This window comes from Callorhinus ursinus, unplaced genomic scaffold (genome assembly GCF_003265705.2).
Source record: "Callorhinus ursinus isolate GAN/ISIS: 27379988/994484 unplaced genomic scaffold, GSC_fseal_2.0 scaffold48, whole genome shotgun sequence".
Taxonomy (NCBI): Eukaryota; Metazoa; Chordata; class Mammalia; order Carnivora; family Otariidae; genus Callorhinus; species Callorhinus ursinus.
The window spans coordinates 1,279,722-1,284,918 of record NW_027397110.1 but is presented as its reverse complement, the minus strand read 5'-3'; the positions used below and the strand labels follow the sequence as shown (position 1 = coordinate 1,284,918).

Sequence of the window (5,197 nt, the reverse complement as noted above, 5' to 3'; positions counted from 1 at the left end):
CCAGCCAGCCAGCCATGCCTGTATGCATAGATCTATATTCATCTACCCATCCATCCATCTGTCCATTCATCCTTCTCTCCTTCCATTAACGCACCACTCACTCCTTAAGTTCTTACTGATCTGAAGAAAAGCCTGCATGTCTGGCTAGTCTCTGAGCAAGCTACAGAGAGGTGCCCTGAGTGTAAGGCCTTTCTGTCCACCCTTCAGGCACATGTTCCGATGAGTGAGTGTGACCACACTGGGATTCTCTCTACGATGGCAGGTCCAGACACTGATCCTCCGGAAAACACCTGTGTGGCACATGAGGAGTACTGAAAACCAGGCTCCCAGCTGGATCTTCTGATGGTCTCGGTGTGGCCGGCCACCAGCATGGCCGCCCTCCTCAGTGGATCCTGGCTGGAGACCCGGACCCTGGGGACGTAAAACAACAGGAGCTGGTCCAGCAGGGACTGAACATCCCCTCCCAGCATAGCTGATGCCGCCTTGGAAAGTGCAGCCTCCTGTCTACAGCCTGCCGGGACTTGCGGCCCAGGGTGGGGTAGGGGCGCAGAGGGGGGTGCGTTCATATTTGCTGGGTGAGTGAATATCTAAAATGGACATATTTTCCACCCCCCGTGCTGCCTGCCGGGCTCCCAGGGGGTGTGCTGCCAATGGTACAATTAATGGTGCTGTCGAGCCCACACAAATGACCCAGATGCCCATCCTGTGGGGCCGGGAGCACCGTGGCCCCCAGCCTGGGCTGCGGCAGCCCGGGAAGGTGACCGGAGCCCTCCGCCAGATTGCCAGCCCCAAGCCTCATTTCCATGCCGTGATCCCATGAGCAAATAGTTTGATTGTATTAGTTGAGGGTAATTTTTCACACTTCACAGTAGCTGCTCAGTTTACCTCTAGATTCTGCTGACACTCCTAGGAATTTGCACAATAAAATAATGGGAAAACTACAATAACCAGTGAAGCTAAACCAGAGATCCCATTCAATCAAACTCTCAGAGCAGAGAGTGCTCACGGGCCCTGGTCAGCTTCTCCCCTGCAGCGCACCCATCTGCGGGCTCTCCCCCGCCAGGCCCATGCCTCAGCTTCCTGCTCCAGATTGGGTGCCGTGCTGGGTCCGCCCGGCGTGGCTTTCACGTAGCGTGGCTTGCGTTTGATGCCGCACGTGTTTCTGAATCTCCGAGCCAGACACCCTCTGAGGCGGGGGCTCTGACCGAGGTGGGGGAGGCGGAGGCCTGGGAGGGAGGCCCTGATGGGAGAGCTCGGGGGGCTGGGCCACCGGGCCCGGACATGGGCCCGTGGGCACGGCTGCTGGGAGTCTGGAGAAACGAGAAATGGCTCTGGTGGTCAGGGCAGGCTTCCTGGGCGAGGGGCAACCTTAGCGGATGGGACACAGGTGGGAGGGGGACGAAGGGGCAGGTCTCCTGCCCACACAAGTAAGAGGCTAGAAATGGAGCCCGCTCGAAGTGCTGCTACTCGCCTCGTACAGCAGAGGCTGGGTGGGAGCCCCGGAAGGTACGTCCACATCCTACTCTTTGGAAGCTGAGTCTTTGGGGTGTGATTAAGGATTTCGGGATGCTGTCATCTTGGGTTGTCTGGGTGGGCTCTAAATGCAATAAGGGGAGTCCTCACAAGAGAGAGGAGCAGGAGAGTCTGAGACTCAGTCATGCAGAGGGAGGAGCCACATGAAGAGGGAGGCGGAGACGTGGCCGAAAGCTGTGTGCGACCCCAGCCGCCCGGAGGGGGAGGCGGTCGGAGCACCCTTTCCTCGAGCCTCCGGAGGAAGAGGCCTGCGGACACCCAGCCCCTGGATTTCAGACCCCTGGCTCTGGACTGAGAGAGAAGGCGTTTCTGAAAGCCGCCCAGCCGTGCTGTTTCTGCGGCGGCCCCAGCAAGCTCTGTCCTCACAGGGCACGCGGGAGGGTGGGACTGGAGGCACCAAGACCGGGAGCGGGGTGCGCGGCCCAGTGTCCCCGAGCCAAGCTGGGACTTGGAAAGAGCAAAGCCGAGCCTGTGGAGTTAGGAAGGAAGGAGCCGGTGGGATTGCCCGTGCCGGTGGGAGGGCTGGGATGTGACCTGCCCAAGGCGCAGGGCATCTGGCAAGTGTGGGCCCGTCTGACCCCAGCCGTGAAGTGCTGCTCAGTGGGGCCAGGCCCCCGAGAACACAGGGGCTGCCGGTGGTACAGAAACAAAGCAGACCCTGGGGGCGGGCAGCAGCCGTGGGGGGGGGGACAGGGGCAGCAGCCGTGGGGGGGGGGCCAGGGGCAGCAGCCGTGGGGGGGACAGGCGGCTGTAGAGGCAGCTCTGGAGATGCCCTGGGGGTGGCACTCTGTGCTGGGAGGCATATTCCAGGATGTGAACACTGAGGAGGACCCAGGGGAACGGGGGTCGGCCGGGAGGGCTGGGGCTGTGGGCCCCTCGCTCAAGTTCATTCCAGACTGAGGGGGAACATGCAGGTCCTTCAAATAGCCTTTTAAATATGTGTTCAACATTTAGTAATTAGATACAGGAACGACCATTAATCTGATACTAAATACTGTATAATTTTCCCTTTTGTTCAAAGTCAAGGACTTTTATAAATCCACATGGCCGCATGTGCCCACATTTCCGGCGCCCAGTGGTTCTATAAGATCCCGCCGTGAGTCCACCTGCGGGAGGAGAGACTTCCCCGCGTCCCAGGAAGCTTCTTGCTTGTGTGAAATTGTGTTCTTCTTGTCTGGCTTCCTCACAACACGTAACCGCCTGTCTCTTTAGGGCAAGCTTGTGGTCCTTCCTCCAATTTCTGTTATGATTCTCTGCATCACCCGGCTGCGTGGGAGACACGGTAACATTTACATATTCCAGCAGAGCGGATCACCGTCTCCCAGTAAAACACGAAGCTGAGCGAGGCCGCCCAAGTGTCCGTGTGCTCCCACACTCCCAAGCCCCACACCTCCAGGGCACGGCGCCACGTGGCCAGTTCTTGCCAATGAAAGGTAATCGCAAGGACACTGCCCTTCTGTCCGAGCAGACTGAGATCTGGTGTCCCTGTGCATGCTCCGTCTTTCTGTTGCCCACAAGCGGGGCTGGACCGCAAGGGCTCTGCCCCAGGCTGCAGGAACCCACACAGGAGAGGCAGCTGGTTTTCCTCAGGGCGGGAGTGTTGGTGGTGTGGCCAGGCAGAGATTTCCTTGACGGACAAATAGGGATTTAGTGGTAGGAGTGGTTTGGCATTTCCAGCTCAGGGTGCGGTCTGTATGTCACCCCTTGTGAATGTCCAAGCCGGAGGCTGAGCGCTGACAGCTTGTCACTGACCCATGCTCACTGGACCAATATGAGTCACGATGCTGTCCACTCTGGAATGACACAGGAGTGTCACTGTGCTGGTGCCAGGAGGGGGGCAGTGACCCCACCATCTCAGCACACGGCTGCCAGTGCTGGGCCCAAGGTGGCTGCCCCTGCTCCTGCCATCACATCTGCATCACACTTAGCTGAAAGAGAGACCAGGGCAAAGGAAGTGTTGGCCGCTACTTAGAAGAGCAATGAGAGGGGGGCACATACCTCCTGCTTAGGTACTGTGGGTCGAAACTTAGTCGCATGCCACACAAGAGAGTCCAGGAAGTGTCACCTCTAGCTGGGCTGCCACGTGTCCCCAAGTGTAAGGGGAAGTGGGAGCCTGGAGAGCAGTGGAGTGCTAGCAGCCACTGCCATGGGCGCCCGGTCCACCACGCTGGCCGCTCGCTCTGGGTCCAGCGCAGGTCCACCTGGCCACCCTGGAGCGCTGGGGGCAGGAGGAGAGCCTGTGTGGATTTGCTCTTCTCAGTAGGGGCGCTCCATCCTGCAGGCCGGCCTGCACCTGGGGGGAGCAAGGGGGCATGCCCTGCCCTCTCCTGCTGCCCCTGCACCTTACCCAGGCTATCTGTGCTCAGGCAAAATGCCCGGGCTTGTGTGATGGAGCGTGTGGCCACCCTCGGGGTGTCCCACGGGTCCTGCACCCTGGGCTTGCCACCTCAAGGGCATCACGCGGATGCCGGTGGCGGGCGCTCCTTGGGGGCTGTTTGGCAGAGTCTGTGCCCCCCCCCCAGAGCCGCAGGTGGGTACTGTGGGCACGGTGCACGCGAATGCCGACGCCCTTCGAACCACCCACTGGCACCCGCAGAATGCGTGCGGGAGGCTTCCGTCCTTCTCCCTTCCTTGGGGCCGGCCGGAGCCAGTCTTCCCAGGGAGCAGGCGGGCGCCCAGCACCAGGGAAGCCGCCCACCTGACGCTGCCCCCCCGGCCCCCGGCCGCCCGGGGAGGGGTCCCCTGGGGGGCTTCCTGGAAGTGGAGGACATCAGGGGACAGATGCAGAGCTGACAGCACGCAGCCAGTCTCTCTCCCACCCCCAGGAAACCATCGCTGGGGAGGACGCCCTTCTGTTTAAAAACAAGCCGAAGCTGACCAACAGGAAGAATACAGAAATAGGCAAACTGGTAAGTAAACATCTGGCCTGGTCCCAGCTTGGGAAATAAGCATTTTAAAGAGTTTGGGTAGAAGATAATTCATGTAAAGTGCCTGGAAGATATTAAAAATACAAGCCTCGGTGCTAATTACACTTACCTCCCCGGTTAAGAGCACAGGGACGCGTAAGGGGCTGCCACACGTGGTCTGCGAGACTGCGCCTTCGTGGCCCTCCAGACAGCCTGCCGTTGCTCTCCCAGCATCTTCACCTGGGTCCTGCCCTCCGTGTGTCCCTCCGTCCGTCCGCAAGCACCCTAGATGGACCGCGGGCCACCGCTGGGCATCCTCACCCAGCCTGCGCCGGCCCTGCGCACACACCCGTGCGGGCTCACACCTGTCTTGGGTCAGTGCCCAGGCGCTGCGGTCGGGTCGGGCTGCATGCAGTGCACACTTTCTGGAGGGTTCTCCTGCAAGCTTCTGTCAGTACAAGGACATAGACCCTTGCTCTCCTCTGCAAAGGTGCGGGGGGATGGGGCCTGGAGATAGCGGAGGCACCAAGGGACGGCACACACATGTGAACACACAGACACGCACACAGACAAACCTCAGGGGCACACACAGGTGCACACACAATGCACAGAACAAGGTGCACAGACACAAATGAACACGCCCATGCTCACATGTACACACAGGTACTGCCCCCAGGTGACCTCTCCGGGGCCAGGACTCCCAAGCCTCGCCCCAGGGGGGCTGTTGGCCAGCCCTAGGGGACATGGGGAGACCCTCG

General features: G+C 60.3%; 1 long non-coding RNA gene across 1 annotated transcript in view; it reads left to right on the top strand.

Moving 5' to 3' along the window:
• LOC112831446 (uncharacterized) overlaps positions 1 to 867 on the top strand; it is a 4,922-nt gene extending 4,055 nt beyond the window's left edge. The window contains exon 4 of the long non-coding RNA XR_003210143.2: positions 263 to 867. This is a non-coding gene — a long non-coding RNA (uncharacterized lncRNA). The remainder of the gene's footprint in view (positions 1 to 262) is intronic.
• Positions 868 to 5,197: the final 4,330 nt, after the last annotated feature.